The sequence below is a fragment of the Monodon monoceros genome, unplaced genomic scaffold (assembly GCF_005190385.1).
Source record: "Monodon monoceros isolate NGI ecotype Baffin Bay Population unplaced genomic scaffold, NGI_Narwhal_1 Super_Scaffold_19, whole genome shotgun sequence".
NCBI lineage: Eukaryota > Metazoa > Chordata > Mammalia > Artiodactyla > Monodontidae > Monodon > Monodon monoceros.
This window is the reverse complement of record NW_021703775.1, coordinates 32,121,193-32,149,136: the sequence shown is the minus strand read 5'-3', so window position 1 is coordinate 32,149,136 and position 27,944 is coordinate 32,121,193. Positions and strand designations below refer to the sequence as shown.

The following is a 27,944-nucleotide window of genomic DNA, read 5'->3' as shown; positions in this document are numbered from 1 at the left end:
AGAGGCCACAACAGTGAGAGGCCCGCGTACCGCAACAACAACAACAAAAAAGACCTAGAATATCAATTCAGAAATTTTCAGGTAATTAAAGTGGATTAAAACAAAATAAAACATCCTTAGCCAAATGTTCTGATCATTAGGAATTGCTTTCTTAACACTAGTTGAAATGTAGAAGTCAGGTTGAAGAAGATGAGAAGGCTGCCAGAATTTCTCACCCTTGTATTTTTATTTCTTATGTTATTATTGTTATTATTATTATTATTATTTGCGGTACGCGGGCCTCTTACTGTTGTGGCCTCTCCCGTTGCGGAGCACAGGCTCCGGACGCGCAGGCTCAGCGGCCATGGCTCACGGGCCTAGCCGCTCTGCGGCATGTGGGATCTTCCCGGACCGGGGCACGACCCTGGTGCCCTGCATCGGCAGGCGGACTCTCAACCACTGCGCCACCCGGGAAGCCCCTCTTACGTTATTATTTGAGTGCGGAATACTTTTAAACATATCTTGAATGATAATATCTTCCAACCGTTATGATTTGTTCCTTTAAATAAGTGTTTTGAGGATATTTTTCACATTCTGACCTGTGATTTCATTGTACTCAGGGCCAGCTGCTTTCCCGTAGACTGAAGCTCTGACATTTATAATGGAATTGAACAGTGTAATAGGATTCACTTAACAAAAATGCTGCTGTGACATGAACTTTATGGGACCTTCCATTGAACAAGGGAGGCCTGTTTTAACATTGTCTGGTTGCTATTTCATGGCAGAAATGGAAGCAAAAAACGCAATAGCTGGGTCTCTGCATAAATGAAGCCACACCATTTTTCTTTTTCTTCTCTTTTTTAAAATAATTTATTTTTTAATTGAAGTATAGTTGATTTACCATGTTGTGTTAGTTTCAAGTGTACAGCAAAGTGATTCAGATGTATATATAAACATAAATATATACATATATGTTCTTTTTCAGATTCTTTTCCCATATAGGTTATTACAGAATACCAAGTAGAGTTCCCTGTGCTCTACAGTAGGCCCTTGTTGATTATTTATTTTATATATAGTGGTGTGTATCTGTTAATTCCATATTCCTAATGTATCCCTCCCCCTACCACCTTTCCCCTTTGGTAGCCATAAGTTTGTTTTCTATGTCTATGAGTCTGTTTCTGTTTTGTAAATACGTTCATTTGTACCTTCTTTTAGATTCACATATAAGTGATACCATATGATATTTGTCTTTCTCTGTCTGACTTACTTCACTTAGTATGATCATCTCTAGGTCCATCCACCACACCATTTTTCTACAGTGGAGACACAGTCATAAAATGATGGCAAAATTAAAACAACATTTCACCTTTTACTCTTTGGTAAGATTCTCCGTATCCGTATAGAAGAGAATATTTTAATATTCTGCCAAAAAACATAAGTGGTCTGGTAGCATCCTCATTAAAGCCTCACAAAGTCTTCCAGAGTTCTCGAATCTCTGGAGCTCTGCTACTGCTTCCAAGTAGCTAATGTGATGTTATTTTACAACATTCTGCCAGAGCTGCTTTCTCTCCAACAAGAATCTTACTAGCTTTACCGTTTGGCAGCCTGTAGCATGTTTAGAAAAACATCCATGAACCAGATGGCGGAAATACAGAGTAGTCTGTTTGGGAAACCCAGGTTATAAATATGTGCATGTTGGGAAAAGGGCAAAAAGTTGAGGTAAAGCAGCTGATGCAGCTTTCAGGCTGGGCTCCAATCATGACATTTTTAGACGGGTGCCCTGAGAGCGTCTACATGTTTATTTTCTATTGTATTTTCCCCTCATGCTCAGGAAGAACCCACAGGAGTTCACTCATTTTCCCACACTGGAAACCAAATTGAATCCTGACTTGGGAGTTTTCATCGAGGTTTCATCTGCAAAAAGTATATTCTTCTGTTGGTGGTGAGAGAGGGTGGGGATGAGGTGTTAGGACTGGGGTGCCTCATCGTGTGACCCAACTTCCTCCTTCCTTGACCCTTCTCCGTATGTGTGAGGATTTCTCCTCACCCTAATATCAACTTCCAAGTGAAGTAAGGCTGAAGTGAAAATCAACCTTAAAAGAACAAAGATGGTTTACAGCCACAGTTTGTGTACATATTGGCGGGGGGTGAGTGGGTAGGTGAAAGATGCAGTTAAAAGAAGAAGGGCACGACTTTGCGTGTGTGTGTGTGTGTGTGTGCGTGTGTGTGTGTGTGTGTGTGTGTGTATGTAGGGGGAGTGACTTGTGTTAGATGATTGCATTCATCTGAATAGCAAGACCTTTTCATTGCCTCAGGGGCTGATCACAGCCTTCTCTCTTTCTACGGCCTTCAAGAGTCACAGCCTTGCCACTATCGATTAGCTCAGGCCATCAAAGAGTTGCTCCCTAATCTTCCTGCTGCGCTGGGTGGTGTACTTTTTAGGCACTGTGGATGGACAGTTAAACTGATGTAGCCTGCCTTCTCGAGACTTATGCTCCTCCATAGCACCAACATTGCAGTCAGCTACGCAGACACAAGGCAACTGCATTCCTTACATCCTTGCCCTTGCCACCTTAAGGAAATTGAACACTCTAGGCCATGTTAGCAGTAGTTGTAGGCATACAGCCCACTGGGGAAACAATGAAGAGCTCAGCTATATTAATTCTTCTGTTTGGCTGCAAGCACCCCTGAGATCTCGCTTGAGTCTTCCCGGGGACTCTGTGGGCCTCCCTTAGTTGCCGCCCCTCATTGTTCCCGGCCTCCGCCACTGCCTGACATTGCTGGCTATGGGTACATCCCTATGTTTCTCATGACTTCAGCAACACTGGTATAATCTCACTGGACGTTCTCCTATAGCTGCTGCGTGGAGGCAAGAGAAAAACCCTCTTCCCACTGGTGTTTCATCTTTACTGTTGAAGTGCAAACAGGGAAGCTGTGTGCTTTCAGCCTCTTTAGTACTCTTAGAGGCAAGTACCTTTTATTGTTTCCTCCTTTCAGCTTTCTGTGTCCTTTCCCTTCTTCTTGGGGTTAATCACTAATGCCAGATGGTGCGATTGGGACAAAATTCAAGCAGCAAGGCCAGGGCTATGGCTGTGGCCAATATCAGCTCTCCTATTGAACCTCCCACCACAATCCAATGGCCTCCACCTTCCCAATGACAGGGTGTCCAGAGAGTTATCATATGATTCTCTGGGATCTTCTCTGGAGATGAGCCACAAACTCCAAGAGCCTGCCGAAATAATCCTCCACACTCTGATATGCCCAATTTTCAAATGATTTTATAGCTTAAGCTGTTACTCTTGCATCCATTCCATGTAAATATTCCTTATCATGGTTCCATATTATTATTCAGAGCTCACCATGATGGAGAGATGGTCAGACTTACATAAATTTACAAGTTAATTACTTATATCAGTAAATCATAAATATTTACTTACAGTAACTAAAAAAAAATTAGGTATTACAATTTTAGAGTGTTTACAGAGACCAACTCTCTTGAATATCAAGAAAAGAAAACTCAACCAGCAATCTTCAGTTCTCATGAGATTCTCTAGAACTCTTTTAACAGCTTAAACAGGTACTCAAAACCCACAGCCATTTGGCTCTGGAATATTCTGCCTTTTGAATTATCTCAGCAAAATAAGCCCTGGTATGGATGGAATTGTGCCCACCCCCACCCCACCCCGTCCAATTTATATATTGAAGCCCTAACCCCCAGTGTAATATTTGGAGATAGGATTTTTAGGAGGTAAGTAAATTAGATGAGGTCATAAGGGTGGAGCCCTGATCTAATGGGATTAGTGTCCTTCTATGAAGAGACACCAAAGAGCTCTTCCCCCCACCCCCACTCTTCCTTTCATGTGCCACAGAGGAAAAGCCACGTGAGGACACAGCTAGAAGTCAGCTGTCTTTAAGCCAGGAAGAGAGTTCTCATCAGAAACCAACTTGGCTGGACCTTGATCACGACTTCTAGCCCCCAGAACAGTGAGAAAATAAATTTCTGCTATTAAGCCATCCAGTCTATGGTATTTTGTTATGGCAGCCCAAGCAAAAGAATATAAGCCTATCAAAATGGATCTGGTATCTAGTTCAGCCAAGCCAGTTTCTTCCATTAGAGGAGCAGAACCAAAAAATCACGTTCCAGTCTGCTTTTATGAAGGGCAGAGGAGAGATGGCCTGAGGGCTCAAGAGAGGTAGCATAGGTGAAGCGGGATATAGAAAACACTTAATGGAATGCTCTACTCAGAGGCAACATACAAAAGCAGAGAAAGCCAGATAGACTGGACTAGAAAAAAAAGTTAATTTATCAAACTCATGAATGTTAATTTTAGAGCCAAATGCAAGTGTTTTTTTTTTGTTTTTGTCTGAGAACTGTTTCTTCTTGTTTACAAAATGCACGTCTGGCCCTGTCTTGTGGTTCATTTATAGCTATGGACTTTGGATCTGTAGGAGGACTTTCCAGCCAGAATTTTTCCACTTTCCTTGCAACTATTTCCATCCTGGTTTGAAAGAAGACAGAAGATTTTCAGGCTTCTATGTTTATAAGAACAGAAGCATCCCTTTCATAAGGAATTGGATTCTTTATTTTCTGCATTGTATCTTCTTCCCTGGCTCCTTTACCATCACGTTTCATGCCTGGGTTTTTCAGCCTTTCTGCTGTATTCTCCTCTGTTTTAGCTCTAAGGATTTTCTTATATACTGCTACTACACTATTTTAGTCATATGAATTTATCTTTCTGTGTGTAGATAAATCACAAATCTATATTTTCATCTCTATCTTTTTCATAAGTTCAAGATCCGTAAATCCACGTGCCTTCTAGATATTTCTAATAGAATATTACACATCAGTCATCTCATACATCCCATATCCAAAATGGAATTCACTGTATTTCCCCCCAAACCATTCTCCCTCATGTATTCAAGACTCTGTTTAATGCATCATCTATCCCCATTTCTCAACTAGATAGACACCTCAAAGACACGTTCAGCTTGTCTCTCTCCTTGGCTCCCTCAGCCTTAAGCCCTACAATCTAGTCACTTAACGAATCCCTTTGTTCCCACCTCAGATATGCGCCTCAATACTTGACAATCCATGCTCTCCCACTGTCACTGCTGCAGCCTTAGTGCAGATTTTCTTAGTTTATTGCCTGTATTTTCCCACAGTCTCCTGGTTCGTCTCCCAGCTCCAATGCAACTAGAGCTAGTGTTTCGCTGCTTCAGACTTACATCTCAAGTCCCCACAGGCTTCTATCCTGAGCCCTCGCCTAAGATTATTTTATCAAAGTTGTCAATTATGCCTCAGATATAAAATCTAATGGATTCTTTCCCATCCTCATTATCTTGACCCCTCTTTAGCATATGATGGTGTCAACTACCCTTTTCATTAAAGTCTCTACTCCCAGGTCTTAGACTCTATTTTCCTGGTTCGTTCCCTACCTTCTCATTATTTCTGCCCATCTCCATTGTTGACACTTCATGGTGACTTCAGCATTATCTAGATGTAGTGAGTCTGTTTCTTTATTTTGTTTTTTAATCTCTAGTGATGCTTTTCCCTTAGAGACTAGTTTGCCTGACATGAATATTATTACTAGCTACATAGTATCCCAAAACACGTAAGCATCCTGCTTTGAAAAGAGTTTTGTTTTCCTCAGAGTTTTACCATTATGGAAGAACCTTGTAATGAGTTTCTTTATACATACATCTTTGTAAGTTTCTTTGGTTGATTTCTGGTATAAATTCCTAGAAGAAAAATTTGTGGTTCAAAAGATGTATTTTAAAAACATTTTGTGATACGTAGTCACTGGAGAATATTTCCAGTAGAAAATATTTGAACCAACTAACACTTTCATCAGCGGTTTAGGAGAATGACATTTTTCCCATTCCCTCACCATTAGCAGAACGTTTTATCTCTGCTATTGTGACAAGCAAAAGCAAACGAGGGGTGTTTTGTTATTTTATGTATCTCATATTCTGTCTTCTCTAACCATATTCTTTGCTCATTTTCAAAAAAATAGTTCTTTTTGATATGTAAGAAACCTATGTAATAGTGATATTAACCCCTTTTCCAATACATTTTAGATATTTCAGAAATTTGTTATTTGTCTTTTAATTTTGTTAATAGTGTTCTTATGTACAGTTGTCCATTTTTATATTTCTCAGTAACAAAATATAGTAACCTCTTTATTTGCAGTTTATCTCTTTGTTGTACCTTAGAATGATCTTTTCTCCTCCAAAATTATATAAATGTTCATTTATATTTTTTCTAGATCTTTTATAAGTACTTTATAGATCTTTTCAATAGCACTTGTAATGAATGTCATCACTCTATTTGGAATGTCGGTTGGTAAATTCTTTTTCAAGTAAGAAACTAGGAAATGTTGAATTTTATATATATATATATTCTTTTCTCACTGATGTGCAGTGCTACATTTATTGTAAATTGAATTGTGATTCTTCACTTGCTTCTAGACTGTTTTATCTCTTTCACCCATTTCTTTTTAGACTGTTTCATTGGTTGCCTACTTATTCTGTGATTAGGGCCATACTCTTTTAAATATCATTGCTTTATCATATGCTTTATTATCTAACAGTTCAAGTGTATATCATTTTTTTTGGTTACAATGTTTATTGGATATTTTTGCCCAGTTATTTATTCAGAGAAACTTAAAAAATTTTTGTCAAGACTTTCTCCCCAAATATCCTTTTGGGAGTTTAATTAGACATATCAATTTTACAAATTAACTCAGGAATTAAGACTCTCCAATATGGTATGACTTTAATTCTAGTTAATGGAAAAGTATAAGTGATAGCTAGTTGATGCCCTATTTATGAGAAGTAGGTAAATAGCACAGACGTTTCTGTAAGGATGATTCCCTTGTTTCTGTCCTGCACCTCAAAGGAATAAGTCATGGGAAGGGGGTTTTCTTCCAGGGACTTTCCTGCCTTTTACCCCATGTAGAACATTTCACAGCTTGTCTCATTACAGCATTTGTAAAAACACAGTCTGAAAGCAGTGGTGCATAAATGAATTATTTAAGTTTTGCAGCAAATCGCCCTCATCTTGCTTGCTGCCTCTTAATGCACTTTAAGTGAGCCCAGGGAGGCGAATCATAGAAGGCACGGGGTGAAATGTAAACCAAGTTTTATTAGCCACACTATAACATTTATTAAGTATTAGAGACAGTGTGTTTAAATAAGTTTGATTTGCTGAATAATCACCGACATTGCAGCCATCTTCCCCAGATAGGAGCACTCCCTTGTCAAAAATATTTATTTTCTTGTCACTTCTGTTAATATAATGGGCTCTTGGGGTTTTGTGAGACTTTCTTAGCAAATCGTGATTTTCAGCAAATTACTATGTGTCTCCCACTGAATACAGCTTTAATAGCTGGGGGGAGGAGAGGGAAACCACCCACATCATTGACTGAAAGTACATCATCTTATTACTGGTGCCATTTTAGGGGCCTCAGCTGCCCTAGGAAAATGAGGAGCTAGACACCCTCTTAGGTCCGTCCCAGTCCTTCCGCCAATGAACAGTGTCAATAAACTTGATGTCCTCCCCCCACCACCCTGTCAGATTGGCCTGAGGCTGAATTCCTTTTCTTTTTAGGGGTGAATCAGCCTTTAAGACCAAATGATTCATACCACAGTTACCAACTCTTCCTTTCTTATTCTCTTTCGTTTTCCTGATGCAAAATGAAGCAGACAGATGCTCAGAACGTTTCTGAGCCTTGGAGCACCTTCCTAACCTTGCGTCAACGGGGTGAGTTGAGAATAGGTGATTCCAGGATGCTCTGCTATATACATTTATGGTATAAGTCCTTTTGTTATGGGCAGACACTAGCTGATATTTAATGCAACTGAGAGCCCACCTTAGATATCGTGAAACATGGCCTGTTTGGGTACTTGCCTCACTCCTCTGTGACCAGAGGCTGCAAATGTGCAAGCGGTAATCTGTAAGCATGTGTGTGTGCGCGCACGCACGCGTGCCTGAATCCTAACTCTATGAGGAAAGGAAGGAGTGCAAAAAGGCAAGAAGGAAAGAGAGAAATGCCCCCTCGTCATTTCTTGTCTTTACTGGAAATAGTCCTTTTGACAGGGACACCCACTGATTGCCTTCTGTTCATTACACGCAGACCTGTGGCATTGCATTTCCAGAGATACTGAGCGAAGATCCTAGTACAAGGCTTAGGAGTCATTGAATTTTACTGCCTACCAACCCCTTTGGCATCAGTGAAGAGGTATTTTCCTTTGTAAGGTGCCTGTCAAGACTGTGGTCATCAGTGAGGAGGAGACTGTTGTTCTACTGTAAGCTAAGAATTCCGCTGGGTTTGTGGCTATTTTTTATGTTCAAGTTGTTCGTTATTTACTGAGTGAATCAGAGTAAGAAAGAAGAAATTTGTAATACAGGTAATACCTCATATGACGCAGGTAAACATAGGTTATTACAGAAGCATATAGGTGGGACCTTGACCCATTGACCCAGTCTTGAAAGAGATGTCAGGCTGGGAGGGTCTGGGAAAAGCCATTGGAAGACATGAAATCCAAGTTGAGACCTGAATGTTGAGTAATAGACAGTTAAACAGGAGTATCTGCATGTGCCAAGGGTTAGAGGCAGGAGAGAGTGTCTGGACTATTGAGAGGGACTTAATATAGCTGGATGTGTCTGGGACTCAGAGGGATAAAACATGAGGCTGGAGATGTAAGCAGGGGCTTGTTCAGGAACAGCCTTAGAGCTGCTGGAATTTTCACTCAGCTCTTGAAGACAATGCATTGTATTAGAGATTTTAAGTGGGGGAATTACGTGATCAGATTTCAAATGTAGAGAACGCACTGCTTTATTTTTATTACAAGCATGTATTCAGAAAGAAAGATGACTGTTGTAATGTAGAGAATAACTTGGAGGGGGCAACCTGGAGTCTGAGAGGGAAATTAAATCATTAATTAAGCTGAGAGCTGTTGGGCTGACTATGAATATCTCATTGGAAAGAGACAGAGGGATGTGTATGTGGTAGGGTGGAAGTGTGTGAGGGGTGGATGTGTGCATTGTACCATTTTCCAAACAAGACTGATGATTTACTGGATTTATTAGGCAAGAGAGGAAAGAGCTAAAAAAGACCAGAGGAGTTACAAGATGGATGCCAGTCCTTGAATGGAATCTGTCAGGAGAAGGAACTGGTTTTTGAGGAATTCCTGTGAAGTCAGAACCCTTGGGGGCAGCCAGGTGAAAATACCTTGTAGACGGTGTACATTCAGGTCTGGAGTTCTGGAGAGAGATTCTAGTTCTCACTTCCCCGGCCTTTAATCACTCCATAATGGAAATAGTTAATAATATCATCTGTTTACCTTCAAAGGACCATTTGAAGCATCTCCATAAAAAGATGGGATCCCAAATTCAAATAAAAGCAGCAGCAGACAAATGTTTTAGGTGTTTAAGTATCATATCAAATATTGAGATATTAGGAAATTCCCAGGCTTAGGAATATTTTTTAAAGGTTTTTTTCTCAAGTGTATGACATTGCAAATAGGAAATAAATGCTCATTAGGTCTTAGTGGAGATAAATGTTACATAATATTGAGAAGGATTCTTAATTTATAATAACAGGAGACACCTCTATATTAAGCTATTTACCTAAATGAGGGTTTGCCATGTTAGGAAACTAAAGCAGAATTCAATAGGAAGCCATCTTTATAGGGAATTTGAAGCCTGTATGGTCAAAGGGTGCAGAAACAACCTTGTTGGAAACACTTGGACTTATTTGATGTAATAAAACAATGAAGAAATTCAGACAGTGATTGGATAAAGGAAATCTGATTTGAGTTTACATCTTTTTCCTAGGGGGTTTTGCTAGGAAGTGAGAATGGGTTTAAGGACCTCTGAAAGAGTTAAAACAAAAACTAGTAACCAATAGTAAATTATTTTTGGTGGTGAATAATTATCGTTTAAGGAAGCATGATTGAGAGGAAGTCCTTCCCCGAGTGTTGTGTGTGTGTGTGTGTATGTATTTCACAGTTTTTTCCTCTCCAAGTCTATTTTTGCTCTTTGTTGTCCCAGTATTGGTCTGACTGTATCTGTAACACAGTGATCACTGATAAACATTTTCATTTTATTCATAGTGTGGAATAAGGTGCTCTGGTTTTCTAGAAACTTGACTTAATAAGGTTTGGAAGCCTATTCTCTACCTCTGAGGTGATATGGGAGCAGTGGGTATGGGTCAGAGGATGGGTTGGGTCAAGGGACTGATAAGAAAATGCAAGAAGGAAGAGAAGAATTCAAGAGATGATGTAATAAGTGCACAAGGCAAATGCTTAAAGAGAGAATTAGAGACCACGGTTCTTCCCCAAAGATGCAGGAGACCAGACAGTGTGCAGGAGTCCAAAGATCTGGATCCAGCTGGCCAAAAAAGCTCACAAAACATGCACTTTTTCCCCCCAAAATTTACATACTAGTTCTTCAGTAGCGTGGTTTAAGTTGGTGTATAAACCTTCCTCCTAATCTTCACTATCACTTTCTATCACCAGTGTTTGTTATGTCTGGGTGGCAGTCTGCTCCTCATACCTCATGCTGGAAGTCTTGACCTCCTTAGCACCTTTCAGGCAGTGTGATTTCAATGTACATTGAAAACTACTCTGGTTTATGCAAAAGTTAAATAGCTTTTCTTGAATATCAGTCAGAAGCTTTTGGCAGACTGTTGTTGAGTACTTAAGTGATGGTCCTTGTGAAATTTATATCAGTCACATCAAACTCTTCACCTTGGGAATCCTAGGTTCTATTTCAAAGGATTCAGCAATTTCTACTAGTTTTAATTGTCTTAACTGTCTTATGCCTATTTTTGTTTTGCTATTACAATCATCTTTGCTTTCAATATTGGATTACAGTGTAATATTTTGAATATACTTGAAGTAAACATTAATGTCCCCAATACAGAATAACTCAGCTGAAGTAAGAATGGTATGAACAGATTGCTTCCATGACAACCATGCCACAACTGACTCACTGTTCTGTCTCTTGACTGATAAATTTTTAAAAGAATTATATTTATGGAGTGGTAAAACATGTAAATGGTACATAATTCTAAAAACTCAAAATAATGAAAAGTAAGTTTCCTGGTTCCTCTTCCTAGTGGCTAGCACTCATATCAGTTTCTTATGTATCTTTCATACATTATCTGCCAACATACATTCATACACTTTCATATAACATTATGTATTTGTTCACCCAAATGATAAATTTTTTAAAAAATATTTTTATTCATGGCAAGCGATTCCTGGTAGTTATTTATTTTATTTAATTTATTTATTTTTGGCTGCGTTGGGTGTTCGTTGCTGCTCGCGGGCTTTCTCTAGTTGCAGGGAGCGGGGGCTACTCTTCGTTGCAGTGCACGGGCTTCTCATTGCAGTGGCTTCTCTTGTTGCGGAGCATGGGCTCTAGGCGCCTGGCTTCCATAGTTGTGCCTCGTGGGTTCTAGAGCGCAGGCTCAGTAGTTGTGGCGCGTGGGCTCAGTAGTTGTGGCTCACAGGCTCAGTAGTTGTGGCGCATGGTCTTAGTTGCTCCGCGGCATGTGGGATCTTTCCGGACCAGGGCTTGAACCCGTGTCCCCTGCATTGGCAGGCAGATTCTTAACCACTGCGCCACCAGGGTAGCCCAATAAATATTTTTATACCTTATTTTTTTCACCTAATACTCTATCTAGGAAATCCTTCCACTTCAGTGCATATAATTAACTCATTCTTGTTTACACTTGGATAGTTTTATATCATTTGAATTTGCCATAATTTACTTAACTGATAACTCTTTATTAATGGAGATTTTGGTTTGTTTTATTTTAATTTTTGTATTTTTGTTAATGACAGTGCAGCATCAATCATTCATACAAATATATGCATATATGTCAATGTATCTGCAAGCTAAGTTCCTAGACGTCAAATTACAGGGTCAGAGCAAATAAGCATTTTAAATTTCGATAGATTTTGACAGATTGTATTCTATAGAGGTTGTGCAAATGTATATTTCCACCAGCCTTGTATGAGAATGCCACTTTTGCCAAACTCATTGGCACTTTTGCCAAACTCATTGGCAATCAATCATTCAGATTTTGTCAAACTTTTAGGTGAAAAAAAATGACATCTTATGTTGTAAGTTTTATGTTACTCTTATATTGAGTGGGGTTAACTTTACATGTTTTAAAAGACATGTGGTTCTTCTTTGTTAACAATTATCTGATCATGCTGCTTGCCTAGTTTTCTATTGGCTTGTTTTTTCCTTATTTGATACTAGGAGCTCTTTATATAGATAAGAACTTATCACATTGCCTATGATATATATTTTAGATATTTTTATCAGGTTTTTAAACCTTCCATGTTTTCTTTTTATTACCTCTTTGTTAATCTTTTATGATAAAATATTTGATCCACTTGGCATTTATTTTGGCATATGGTATAAGTTAGGGATCCAGTTTTTTAAAATAGCTTTTCAGTAGCCTTGACATAAATTATTGAATAAATATATCTTTTCTAATTATTAAAGCCTTCCTTTTGCTTTTCAGTGTTATTTTTAATGTTTTCCTTTTATAGATTATAATATCACAGATTCTGCTTATCTAGTTTTTTCCTTATATCTTCTATTGTTACTATTTTGCTATTGTAATTGGGATCTTTTCTTCCATGATATCTTGTAATTTGTTGCTCTTCCTGTATAGGAAGGTCCTGGATTTGGGATATCAGATTTTTAAAATATTTATTTTATTTATTTATTTTTATATTTGGCTGCGTAGGCTCTTAGTTGAGGCATGCGGGATCTTAGTTGCGGCACGTGAACTTCTCTCTAGTTGTGGCGTGCAGGTTTTCTTTCTCTAGTTGAGGCGCCTGGGCTCAGTAGTTGTAGTGCACGGGCTTAGTTGCCCCGTGGCATGTGGGATCTTAGTTCCCTGACCAGGGATCGAACCCACATGCCCTGCATTGGAAAGTGGATTCTTTACCACTGGACCATTAGGGAAGTCCCGGGATATTAGTTTTGTACTCATCCACATTTATACATTATCTTACTGTTTGCAATATATCGTTAAGTCTTTGGGATTTTCCATGTGTACAATCACAACATCAAAAATAATAATTTTACCTTCTATTTTCCAACTTGAACAATTTTACCTCTGTTTTCCTTCCTCATTACAATGGCTAGTGCCTCAAAAACAGTGACAGATAATAATGGTGGTATTGACCACTTGGTGGTGTTCTGGATATTACTGGTAATGAATCTAGTATTTTTCCATTAGGCATATATTGACTTTAGAGTTGAAATTTTATATGTGTCAATTCTCATTTTGTTAGGAAGTATTACTTTTCCCTATTTTATTTAAAATATTTGTGTATTTCTTTTCTTATTCCAGGTTCATTTTTTCAGTCAAAAGTTCATATAAAACTTTTTCAAATGCCTTGTCAGCACCTGTAGACATGCTTATCATTTTTCCCTTTTAATGTATTAATACAGAGCAGTATTGTTTCACCCCTGCAATAAACCCCACTTGGTCAGGTATATGTATTCTTTTCACGTACTGTTAGATTCCCTCTAATAGTGTATTACTTAGGGTTTACTTTTATATTCATAGGCATATTGATCTGCTCTGTTCTTTTTATGCATTTTAAGGCTTTGATGTGATATATTTGCTTCATAAAAATAGTTTATATGCATTAATTTTTACTATTCTTAAATGCTATCCCATAGTCACTTTTTTCATAGGTACTAGAGGAAACTAAAATGTGTTTTCTCTGTTTTTAGGGCATAAAATTTAATATATATGGATCTGATCCACCCCATAAGGGTCCAACAAACTTTAATCTCTAAACCATTGTTATTAATTTCTTGCTTACTTTTCCAGAGAGCTATTTTGTGTACATAAAAGAAAAAATTGATATATATATTTTACAAATGATGGCAGACTATGTAAACTCTTCTGTGCCTTGATTTCTCACTTAATAGAATACCTTGGAAATCTTATCAGTTCAACATCAATTTTTTCCTGAGTTGTTTTATGATGCCTCCACACAATTCCAGTGTATAAATGTACATTATTCGACTGTCCCTTTTTAATGGGCTCTCATGTTTTCTCCCATCTTTATGTCTTAAAAAATAACACTGCAATAAATAACTTTATACATACACCATGTGTGCAAGTATATTTAAGGATCAATTCCTAAAAGAGTAATTGCTAGTGTATTTACTAATATAACAAATAAACGATATGGCAGTTGAAATCTTGATGCCTTCTCATTTTATAAATGTTAAATCTAAGAGACATGGACTTCCCTGGTGGCACGGTGGTTAAGAATCTGCCTGCCAATGCAGGGGACATGAGTTATATCCCTGGTCCAGGAAGATCCCACATGCCATGGAGCAACTAAGCCCGTGAGCCACAACTATTGAGCCCTCACTCCGCAACTACCGAAGCTCACGTGCTCTAGGTCCCGCGTGTCACAATACACAAAAGAGATAGAAATCATCATCTAGGTCACCTTCCCATCAGGTGTGAAAAAAGAATATCACCTTAACTTACAAGTCACACTTATTTGAGATATTTATAGTATTCCGGTTCAAGTGAAAAACCAAAGTTTTCTATTTAACCCATAAACAAACTTTACATTCTAAGGTATGCATCACTTATGTTCATTTTAGATCTTCTGTGGAAGAATTATATTTGATTTTTTTTATTACAGTTTAAGAAATGCCTTTTGAAATGCATTTTTGAAAAACCTTAAAGATGAGAATCAGTAGAGCTTAACATGGAATACGTCTTTCTTTTTTTTTTTAAAGCTGAATAGGGCTTTATTTATTTATTTATTTTTAACATCTTTATTGGAGTATAATTGCTTTACAATGGTGTGTTAGTTTCTGCTTTATAACAAAGTGAATCAGCTCTACCTATACATGTATCCTCATATCTCTTCCCTTTTGCGTCTCTCTCCCTCCCACCCTCCCTATCCCACCCCTCTAGGTGGCCACAAAGCACCGAGCTGATCTCCCTGTGCAATGTGGCTGCTTCCCACTAGCTATCTATTTTACATTTGGTAGCGTATATATGTCCATGACACGCTCTCACTTTGTCCCAGCTTACCCTTCCCCCTCCCCGTGTCCTCAAGTCCATTCTGTAGTAGGTCTGCGTCTTTATTCCCGTCCTGCCCCTAGGTTCTTCATGACCTTTTTTTTTTTTTTAGATTCCATATATATGTGTTAGCATACGGTATTTGTTTTTCTCTTTCTGACCTACTTCACTCTGATTTGTGATTTACACTTTACTTGCATTGTATTTATTTTGGTTTTACACTGTGAATGGTAAATATTTTTTTTCTTTTAAGAATTATCTATTATGTGAGTGAAGTAAGTCAGACAGAGAAAGACAAATATCATATGATATCATATATGTAGAATCTAAAAAGTGACTACAAATGAACTTATCTACAAAACAGATAGAGTTACAGATGTAGAAAATAAGCTTATGGTTACTGGGGATAAGGGCGGGGGAGGGATAAATTTGAAGATTAGGATTGACACAGACACACTACTATATATAAAATAACTAATAAGGACCTACTGTATTGTACAGGGAACCTTACTCAATACTTCGTAATGACCTATATGGGAAGAGAATCTAAAAAAGAGTGGATATTATGTATATGTATAATAGATTCACTTTGCTGTACACCTGAAACTAACACAACATTGTAAATCAACTACACCCCAATAAAAATTAAAAAACAAAAAATGAACCTATTATGTAGTTGAAAAGAGGAACAGAGGAAGGGGAAACTGGCAAATTCCTAAGTGCTCAGCACCCCACAGGTTCTTAATCCAGTGGTGGTGGGTTTTGGCTGAGAACTTTACCTTGTAATGTTATAAAGCTAGGCTATACGATACTGTATCATTAATGTTGTGCACCAAGACCTGTAATTGTGATTATTAACATTCATAGACTTACCTTTAACTTATGAAGTCAAAGGGGAACAAAGTCCATGACTAATTCTCTCACGTATTTGGCTTAGAATCTCAATATTTCAGAGCAGGAAATACGGGCTATTGCCAAGTTGTGTTATGGAGAATGGCATATGGCTGTGTGTCAATTAGTGGGTTTAAGGATCATGTGATCAAACTAAAAGACCTTTTCTTAAATGTCAGCACTATTGTGCTGTGTAGGCACCAAGTCTTAGCTAGCCAACCAGTTAAATGGTATCAAAAACCCAGACTACATCTAATTTGCCCTATTTCAAGAGTGAACCTGTTTCGAACAAGTCTAATTTTATTTTTAACATCTGTATGCCTGCAAACCTTTTACTGTAATTAGAAAGGAAAGTTCTAGCATGGGAGACATGAGGAGAGGTTGTCTTTGGCTGGCATCTGGTGTCTTATACAAAGCTTGCTGAGGGTCTGTTACAAAATATGTTCTCTCGTCTGAGTTGCTGGCTGGTTCTACTCTTTTGGAGCCGAGGGAGAGTAGGGAATGAATTTGGTCTCTGCTAACTGAGTTCTCTCAAAAAAAGGTTTTGTTGAGCTCTTAAAAAAGAAATTATATCAACAGTAATTCCAACTCCTAAAAGCAAAATCCAAACCTGGAAAATGTTATGGGTATGAATGTTCAGTCACAGCATTTGGGTCACAAGTTGGGGAAGGTTGTGTAAAGAGTAGGACACAAAGGAGTGTTTGGGGAAACATGAAAGGTGGGTTTAGTTTATAATGATGGCTACTGGACCCACAGCTCCATTACATGCTTACAACTACTGAGCTTGTTGCCAAACCTTCAGAGAAAGCCAGCAATCATGCCAAGAGGTCTAGACTTGCTTTGAAAGTCATAAGATTAGAAATAGAAAACTAAATGTACTGGCTAAGAACTTGGAGTCTAGAGTCAGACAGATTTGAGTTTAGGCCTGACTATAACACTTACTAGTTGTATGACAAAGAGAAAGTTGACTAACCTCTCCAAGGTGCAGTTTGCTTCAGTTTCCTTAGCTGTAAAATTGAAATAATAATATTGATCTCATTTATTAGTTGACATTTTATTGTAAGGTGAAGCTATTTATCATTTATATCAGTGTAAACCGGCAGAATCCTATTTTGTTACAATTATTATTGTCCACTACTATCAGTATTTATTGTAATGCTAAAATTGTCCCAGATTTAGGCAATGAGAATTCCTTCAAGAAAATATCTGCATTCTTTTGACATGATTCTATCATTTTTTTAGGCCCTTCCTTACTTTCTGGCCCCCAAAGTTATTTCAGTCCATCTTGTTTTTCCCTGGAGACAGCCATTTTCCCAAGGAGTCCTAATTCCTCTAGTGGAGAATGGTAAATAGAAACCAATAGTTTGGTGATAAGTGTTGCTATTGCTACTGGGTTGCCACTACCTTAGTCTCCCTTAGTGGACAGCACTAGGAAATTATACATAGTATATACAGTTTATACTGATCTCTTCATCACCAATACAAAACCACAGGGTCTGTTTTAACTTCCCCCTTTCTGTATTTGTATCTCTTATCTCTGACAGTGAGAACACTGATTCCTGGCATCCTCAACATAATTATTTACATGTACAAGTCCCTGCACGTAGCAAACATCTGAATCTGTTGAGTGCTTCCTTGCTTGAGTGCCATAATGCTACCTTCCCATCTCTCTTGGGTCTGTAAGTTTCTGATTAAAAAGGAAGGAAGAAAGGAAGGAAGGAAAGAAGGAAGGAAGTGATGGTGGGAGGGAAGAAAGAGTAGGAAGAAAGAAGAAAGGAAATATTTCTAAATAGGATTCTGTATGCCATCACAAACATCTGAGCTGGGAGGAATGGTAGATAGTAATGGTTTAGTTCTTATTAGTATAAAATGGGCAAGACTTTACCTCTCAAGGAAGTAAAGAAAAAAAGTGAGCAATAATATAAAAGAGAGAGATAAAGAGACAGACACAGAGAAAAAAAGAGAGACATAAAGTGAAATAGAAGAAGCTACCCAGGGCCAACACTTTTAGCCTCAGCCTTACTAGAAGTGTGAGTATCAAAAGCAGAAATTGCTGAAGGAAAACCTGAATAGAACCTTTGAACTGTGGAGCCATAAGAGGACTTTTGAGTTGGTCTCTGGAGAAGAACATATTACATTTACATTGAGAGACTATCATACTAATTCAAATCACCCTCTTTCACTGTTCAATCTATTTTCTTTCACTCTCCTTTATTTTCTTTCACTCTCCCTTCCAAGATATACTTAGAAATCATGTTGATCTCTACCAAAACTTCAGAATTATTATTTCTTTATTGAAGTATAGTTGATTTACAAGATTGTATTAATTTCAAGTTTGCAACATAGGAATTTGACAATTTTATAGATTATACTCCATTTAAAGTTGTTGCAAAACAACGACTATTTTCCCTATGCTGTACAATATATCCTTTCGCTTATCTATTTTATACACAGTAATTTATACATCTTAATTCTGTACCCACATCATGCCCCTCCCTTGTTCCCTCTCCCCACTGGTAACCATGAGTTTGTTCTCTATATCTGAGTCTGTTTCTGTTTTGTTATATACTTTCATTTGTTTTACTTTTTAGATTCCACATATAAATGACAGCATACAGTATTTGTCTTTCTCTGACTTATTTCACTAAGCATGATACTTTCTAGGTCCATCTACATTGCTGCAAATGCCAGAATTTCATTCTTTTTTTATGAGTGAGTAATATTCTGTTGTATATATATGACCACATCTTATTTATCCATTCATCTGTTGAGGGACACTTAGGTTGCTTCCCTATCTTAGTTTTTGGAAATAATGCTGCTATGAACATTGAGGTGCACGTATCTTTTCAAATTAGTGTTTTTATTTTTTCCTGATATATACCCAGGAGTGAAATTGCTGCATCATATGGTATTTCTATTTTTAGTTTTTTGAGGAACCTCCATGTTGTTTCCCATAGTGCCTATACCAATTTACATTGGTACACTAAGGTTCCCTTTTCTCCACATCCTTGTCAACATTTGTTATTTGTGGCCTTTTTGATGTTAGCCATTCTAGCAGGTGTGAAGTGATACCTGATTGTAGTTTTGATTTGCATTTCTCTAATGATTAGTGATGTTGAGCATCTTTTCATTTGCCTGTTGGCCATCTGTATGTCTTCTTTGGAAAAATGTCTATTCAGGTCTTCTGCCCACTTTTTTAATGGGGTTGTTTGGTTTTTTGATATTGAGTTGTATGAGCTAGTTACATACTTTGGATATTGACCACTTATCATTTGCAAATAGTTTCTCCCATTCAGTAGGTTGTCTTTTCCTTTTGTCAATCATTTCCTTTGCTGTGCAAAACATTTTAAGTTTAATTAGGTCCCATTGTTTATTTTTGCTTTTACTTCTGTTGCCTTAAGAGACAGGTCCAAAAAAATTATAGCTATGATTGATGTCAGGGAGATTTCTGCCTTTGTTCTCATCCAGGAGTTTTATGGTTTCAGGTCTTACATTTAGGCCTTTAAACCATATTGAGTTTATTTTTGTATATGGTGTGAGGAAATGTTCTAATCTCATTTGTTTTTACATGTAGCCATCCAGATTTCCCAGCGCCACTTATTGAAGGGACTGTCTTTTCTTCACTGTGTATTCTTGCCTCCTTTGTTGTAAATTAATTGACCATAGGTGCATTTATTTCTAGGCTCTCTATTCTGTTCCACTGATCTATTTGTCTGTCTTTATGCCAGTACCATGCTCTTTCAATTACTATATTTCTACAAAAAGTATTACTTTGAGAGAAATGTTTTTATTTATTTACTGAACGAGGTTTTGTTTGTTTTCCTTCTTGAAAGAAATTCTATATTTGTCCTTAAGAGAACTATTTCAGCTGGTTTATACTTTAGATGTACGTTAGATCATTTACCAAAAGTTATATAGAACAGATAGGTTTTAAAACAAATTAGAGAAATCTTGGCTATTTGCTATCCAAAGATCATTCGGCAGTAAACATCTCACCATTATCCTCATTTTGTTGGACGTCTATCTATTTTTTTTTTGGCTGTGCCACGCAGCTTGTGGGATCTCAGTTCCCTGGCCAGGGATTGAACCCGAGCCCTTGGCAGTGAAAGCATGGAGTCCGAACCCCTGGACCACCAGGAAGTCTCTGTCTATTAATTTCCATTGAGATATTTGTGAATAATGGAAGGCTAATACTAGCACAAGGTAAGCCTGTTTGAACTTTGGAGGAAGCTGAAAGGGACCCTGGACTTAACTCTTTGCCTGCAATATACACTCAGAAACATAAAAGTTTCCAACCCAAAGATAGCCATAAGGCATTGTGTAACTTTTTAGGGTATGCTTCTTCTAACTCCAAATAGTGATTTTAAGCGTTTGTTCCTGGAAACATCCTACTGCTTTACTTGTAACCTTCAAAAAAATCTACCTGCTTTTCCTTAAAAAAAAAAAAATTGATCCCGGGGCTTCTCTGGTGGCACAGTGGTTGAAAGTCCACCTGCCGATGCATGGGACACGGGTTCGTGCCCCGGTCTGGGAAGATCCCACATGCCGCGGAGCGGCTGTGCCCGTGAGCCATGGCCGCTGAGCCTGCGTGTCTGGAGCTTGTGCTCCGCAACGGGAGAGGCCACAACAGTGGGAGGCCCGCGTACCGCAAAAAAAAAAAAAAAAAAAAAATTGATCCCATGAGACACTTAGTATATGTTTTAAGTCTTTATTTAGTTATAAATAATCTTTTTAAAGCCGACCTTCATTTATCAGAAGAATTAGTTGTTCCTTTTGGCAGTCAAAAGAGTGGCATACCAGAACTTCCCTGTGTGACTTGGACTTTTTATTTACATTGAGGGGAAAAAAGAATTTGATCATAACCCTTCTCAGTGTTATTTGTTTCTCCTCCCATCCTTTGGTCTGAAATGGGAGGACTTAAAATATTAAATTATTTGAGTGGCTTAATGATTTTGTATTAAAAGCTGAAGATATGACTTCTAAATATTGCCTTGAGAAAACAAGAGTCTATTTTCAATAGGAGACATTACTAGGAAATGCATAATATGCAAATAAGCTTTTAGCCAACATAAAGCACACTTCTGTGAACCTTTGTCTGCATAATAATTCTATTCAAACTTCAAAAATCAAGATCCCAACCACTTCACATACACTGATAAACTAAGTAAATAAATACTATTTCAAGGGGGACTGATCAACATTTGAATAAAGTGTCTTCAGTAATATAAATACTTTCCATATTGTTGAACTTGTTTATATCTTCCAGTTTGCGTCTTAATGTAACAAGTTCTGAATATTGACAATATTGTTTTCTCCATTCCCTATGCCTTCACGTAAAGACTTTAGTGTGATTAGAAGCTTTTATGTATAGTTTTCCCCCTATATATCCTTTAATCTTGAAATGTCTTCCAACAATGCCTTGGAAGAGTGTGATGATCAGAATAAATATTTAGTTCTTTCTTACTAGATCTTTAATATCATGATAGGAAGCTGGTACAGTATATTTATGGGAAAGAGAGTAAGTTTTATTATTAGTCACTCAGATACACATATCTCTCGTATGTATGTACAATTGGCAATAAGCACATAAAAAATTTCCAACATCGTTAGTTATCAAGAAAATACAAATCAAAGCCGCAGTGAGATACAACTTTATATTCATTAGGATGGCTATAATAAAGAAGTCAGATAATAACCAGTGTTGATCAGGATATGGAGAAATCAGAAACTTCATAGACTGCTCGTAGGAACATAAAATGGTGCAGTCATTTGGAAAACAGTGTGATAGTTCTATGGGTTTGATAATTGCATAAAGTTTTATCCACCACCATAATGATATAGAACAGTTTTATTATTCCCTAACTTTTTTCCAACTACTCCTTTGTAATCAACTTTATGCAACATCTAACTCCTAGCAACCACTGCTTTGTAATTTCACTATAGTTTTGCCTTTTCCAGAATGCCAAACAAATCAAATTACATAATATGTAACCTTTCGGCCCTCAATTCTTTCACTAAACAAAGTGAATTTGAGGTTCATCCACTGTTGTGTGAATCAACATTTTGTTCCATTTTATTGCTAAGTAGTTAGGATTCAGTTGTTTGGATGCACCACAGTGCTTTTATCCATTCGCCAGTTGAAAGACATCTGAGTAGTTTCTTGGCAATTACAGCTAAGCATTCACATTCAGGTACTTTTGTGAACCTAAGTTACTTTTTTCTTCAAGGTAATCAACTATGAGTGAAAATTCTGGGTAAAATTATAAATGCATGTCTAACTTCATTTCAAAAGTTGCCACATTTGTCCATAGTACACTTTATACTGTACTTTTGCATATAGTGAACATTTTTCCTATACATATTATATTTCCACCAGCTATGTATGAAATTCCCCCTGGCTTTACAACTTCATCAGCACTTGGTATTGCATGTTTTTCTTTTCTGTTTTGCAGTTATGCTAGGTGTGTAGTGTTATCTCACTGTGGTTTTTTATTTGTGAGGACTTAATTCTGGGCTCTCTATTCTATTCTGTGTGTCTATATGTCTATCTTTATGTCAGTACCACATTGTTTTGATTGCTGTAGCTTTGTAGTAAGTTTTGAAATGAGAAAGTGTGAGTTCCAGTTTTATGTTCTTTTTCAAGATTATTTTGGCTATTCCTTGAGACTCCATATGAATTTTAGGATGGATTTTCTATTTCTGCATAAAGCATCGTTGGGATTTTGATAGAGATTGCACTGAGTCTGTAGATCATTTGGGGTACTGTTGACATCTTAACAATATTAAATCTTCCAATTCAAGAACATAGGATGCATTTTTATTTATTTATGGCTCTCTCTTTATGCATGTTTCTTCTCTCCATTATTCTCTGAAATCTAGCTGCCTTGGTCTCCCTACACTCTCAGCTCTATTTCCCCAACTCAGGGAGTCCACCAGGATTTGCCTGTTTCTCCTTCCTGTCCCACAGACTGGAAATTCTCTCAAGGCAGAAAGTTGGGCACTTGTAGAGTTCACCTTGTCTGTTTCTCATCACTCAGGGATTACTGATATTTTTGCCTGTATCCAGTGTCTTGAAAATCACTGTACTATATATTTTCATAGTTTTTGATTGCTTTAGGTGGATAGATAAATCTAGTCTCTGTTACTCTATCATAGTCAGAAATTTGAGTCTTAAATCAGGGTTCCTTCCCAGCCATAAAAAACTCAGAGATCCACTCTTTCCTGCATGTTAGCAAGTCTGTCCTGCCTTGGTATCTCTCTGATGTCTTCAGCTAGATTTTTTTAGTATTTTTTTCCAGCATTTTTATTGCCATAAGCAGTTTTGGACTAAGATGAACTAGTCCACCATCGCTGGAAGCAGAAATTGTTATTGTGCAATGAATTTTTTATCTTCATTATGCATTTTACCATCTACCGAACTCTTGCTATAATCTCTAAATCATTGACTGATCTTTCCAACCATGGCTGGAGAAGTTTGACACACACTCGTTTAATAAAAACTGTGTGTAAGGCATTATCTAAAGCAATGTGAGAGTTATAAAATGATAGAAGACTTTGTTCCTATTCATGTAGATTTTTAAGGGCTAATTCTAAAAAGTTACAATTAATTGGGGTAGAGATATGTATATAAAAACACTGTGTATCTTAATAATGTTAAAGGCACTTAAATGCCAAAGAATATATAAGGTTAAAATATTTGTAATAGTCCTTGCACTTTAGTTGTCAAGGCAAACTTTTGTTATTTGTAGATACAGAGCCATTAATAAATCAAATCAAATCAAACTGTTGCCCTAACTTGAATGTCCTTGAGCAAAATTAGACTTGTAAGATACAAATAATCTTATAAGGTATAGCTTTCATTTGTTTGACTAATTAATTTCTTTATATAACATGAAAATGTTTAATGCCTGCCATGTTGTTCTAAACCCTAAGGTAGCAAAGATCACTCAGACAAATAAAACACAGAAACCTAGAATAAATTAATGCACAAACATATGCAGTAGTTAGTACCAAAAATAAAACTTTAAATGGGAAAACAAAATGTGATTTTTCTCATTTTATTTCACCTCAATTGATATAAATTAACATTCATCAAAGTAATCACTGTGAACTCACACAAACGTGTGCACACATGCATATACACAGATACTCATAAATATGTTAATTTAGAGTTAAACAGGAGAACAAAGATACACAAATAGGAGTCACAAAAGGAACTGGTTACTGGATCTCTTGATGTCACATGAGATACTGAAGTAAATATCTATGAAACTTAGGAATAGAGTTTAGCATTTTTTAAATCAAAGTTTTAAGACACGTATCTTAAGACCATTTCAATTATTTTTTAATTGGATGAAAAGAAATACAAATAAATTTGATACGACTCTCAAGAAATAATCTATTGACACTGATGAATGGCTTTGAGAGCTGAGGATTTGGTCCTCTGCAGACCACCCTTGCATCTGTGTACTTCACTGGCCCAAAGTCAGTCAAAGGCTGGTCAATAAGTGAACCTCCCCACCACCCAAACGTTGCATGGAGGGAAGGTACATCAAAGACTACCAGGAACCAAATGCACTGAAGCTCTGAGGCTTCTGATGGTCCAAATTTCAGTCAGGACAGTCAGGATTGCAGATTATTTCTCTGAACAAGTCATGATTAATTCAGAGGCTAGGAATACAGTTTACAAAGAATGTTCAGTTATTTTGATAAACCAGATTGAGAGAGGTCAAGACAATAATTTGGTCAAAGCTGTTTGCCCACAATTTTCCAGGAACATAACACAGTTCTCTATATTTTCATCAATATGTATCCCAAACTGCTCTGCACAGAGCTTCCCTCGCAATTATGATTTTAAGTTGAACAAAAAATGGTGAATTGTCTTTCAAAAGCATTTTTTGTGTCTAATAAATATTTATTGAAAGGTTATTGGTTGTTACTTAAGCTAATTAGACAATAAATTAATATAAGTCTAAACAGATAGGCCTAGTTATTTATAGTTACATCCTAATTATTGGTCTAAAATTTATGTATTTACTCAACCATAATTAAAATTAAAATATTCTAGATACTTAAGAAGATGTGAATACAGAATAAGTTTAAAAGTTAAGCTTGAAATTTGTTTAGAGAACAATAATTTTCCTCCAAAGAATTTTTTAAATTAAAGGCACCAAATTTATTTACACAGAATGTCAAAAGCATTTTGGGTAACAAAGTTATGAGAACATTTTTTCTTGTAAGAAGATTATTCAGTTCTAAGACTTTAATTTCAAATTGTACATTCCACTCAAAGAATGTGAGGTTCTTAATAGCCATGATGTTGTAAAAATATTACTTTCATATTGTACTCATATCCCATTCTTCCAGTCTACCCTTAGAGTTGAGAAAAATGAATACAGTGACCTTAATGTGTTCAGAGATTTCCCTAAGTACATAACAGAGGAAAATCAATCTCTCTCTTGATACATACATACATACATGGCTATATAGCTCTATGGCTATATGTATATGCATATATCTATGAGTATATGTATAGAGAGGTTCTGGTTCACTACCTCAGTTGTGAAGCCAGATAAAGTGTGACAAGGAATTCATAATGTTCGGACATTCATTTAAACAAATTCTTTATTCCATAAACATTGCCTCAGCTTTCAAACATAAATAAGTAAAGATGAACTATTCATATCTTCTCTCCAGATGTTTTGTGTTTTGAGACTGCATATCACAGCTGGGCCAGTGACCTCTGAATCCTGGGAAACAGAGAACTCTGCAGTTCAACTTTAATAGAGGGAAAGTTCTCTGGCTGAGAGGTAGAAGCAGGTGGACTCCATGTTCTGCATTGTTTTACTCATAGAGCCAAATTCTTCATTAAGCAGTAGGGGGTGGAGGGAATTGCCACAGCTATTATTTTCTAAGTGCATAAAAAATCTTAAGCAGAGAGTTTAGATTTCTGATATTACCTGTTTATGTCTTGGAGTAAATACTGACAAAAAATGCACTGAATACAAAACTGATGAAACTAATTCTTGGTTTCTAAGGATATAGTCACAGATATTAGTGAACCTCACTGAAATCAGCCTTTGAGGTTAAAAATCCCAATACATCCGTTACTCATTGAATTAGAATATCTGTTAATTATCTGATTAAGGGAGCTTGTAACTTCATGTAACTTAATGTAAGACACCGAAACACTCTCTTGGAAAGGGTTTGCCCCTTAAAGTTCTTGGGATAGTGGCTAAGAAAACTCTCAGAAAACCAAGGTGATTGTGAACTTGCCCTTCATAATAAAAGGAATAAGAATTAATATTGGGGGATATGGAGGGATATCTAGTGTCCTAAAGGGTCCAGAAAGGTTGGTCACTTGGAGGCAGGGTGAAAGAGGGCAGAAAACGTCATTGGGCCATTTGGTAGAGGAAGGACTGTAAGCATTCTTTTCCCAGTTTGACAAGGCATCAAAATCTCTGGGGTGCCTGATCAAAATGCAAGTTATTCAACTTACCCCAGACCTACTGGACCAACATCTCAAGACATGAATCTTACAATTTTCATTTTCGACAAACTTCACAGGTGATTACTATACTTTAAAAAAAGGTTTGATAACTACTAGAATCAGAAAAACAGAGATGTCAGGTGGGAATTTGAGAAAAGAAATAGGTACACTGGAACAATGTGACTACATCAATATCTTCAATAAAGTTGACTCAAATTATGAAACGCTAGATGGGCAAGGGTTTCTTGTGGAAATCAGTGAAATAATTGAGTTCTGCTGACTAATTTTTATGGTACCCAAACAATCAGCCCATGTGGTCAAAAGGAAATTGTCATCAGAATTACAAAAAATATTTTGGTTCATGTTTTAAACAAATCTTCTCTAATATGAACCTACTATCTTGGTAGGATGAACAGTCAAGTGAAGATAATCTAATTTTTCCTCGCTGATTGAAGAGCTTGCACTTTCTCGAGGCCATAATTGTGATCATCATTTTACATTTGTCAGCGGTCATAACAGTAGGTGTAAGTACACTAGGAATTGGGCTAAATGTAAATTGAAGTCTGTAGTATTCTTAGAGAGCAAATGGCTTCAGGGAGGTAACAGTAGGTATCAAAAGAGTTGATTGAGTTGCAGTCTGAATTTCCACAACCATAGAGTATGTGGATGGGGCTACACAGAGCTTCTGCCAAGATATCCAAGCCCCAAAGCAGTCAAGTCATAGAACTAGGTGGAAGAAAAGGTGAGAGCAAGGATGCCATGGCACTTGGGAGCTGAACCCAGTTTCCCACTAATTTGGAATATAAATAGATTATTTTTTGCCCTTAGTTTGTTGTTCCTAGAAGACACCTAGCACTTCTATACACTATACCAACTAGCAATTATCTAAAAATACCTCAAAACATGCACTTGACCAATGTGTGTGTGTGTGTGTGTGTGTGTGTGTGTGTGTGTGTGTGTGTGTTAACCAAATTCTTGATATTGCTTGGGAAGAGAATATTTTGGTTCACTGAAGGTACAAGTCAGCTAACTGGCCTCAGACCATGCATTCTTTCTTCTTTGTTCACATTTTGCTGGCTGGCTATTTTTTAGAATACCTTCACTAGGATGAAGGATGTGTCCTTTTACTATCGTAAAATGAAGAGGAATCAAGGCTGAATGAAAGATAATAGCAGAAGGCGTTATCACTGAATGAAAAGGATACAAATTTGTGGCAGCAAATTCTTCCTTTGTAAATTTTTTCAAATTGGAGTGTATTTCGTTGTTGTTTTCTTATTATAAAAGACTATTCCTTTTAAAGAAAGGTCTGAAAAACAATGAAAGAGTAAAGATTATAATAATTATAATAAAAATTAATAATTATAATAAACCTATTAAGCCTATTATCTTGAAGTAACTATTGTAAACCTTGGCAAATATATTTTCAGAATTACGTGCATTCACACACATATATTCAATAGTTTTATTTTTATTATTTACGAAAATGGGAT

The 27,944-nt window shown here is 37.0% G+C and overlaps 1 pseudogene; it reads right to left on the bottom strand.

Moving 5' to 3' along the window:
- LOC114900453 overlaps nt 1-27,944 on the bottom strand; it is a 98,036-nt pseudogene that overhangs the window by 3,697 nt on the left and 66,395 nt on the right.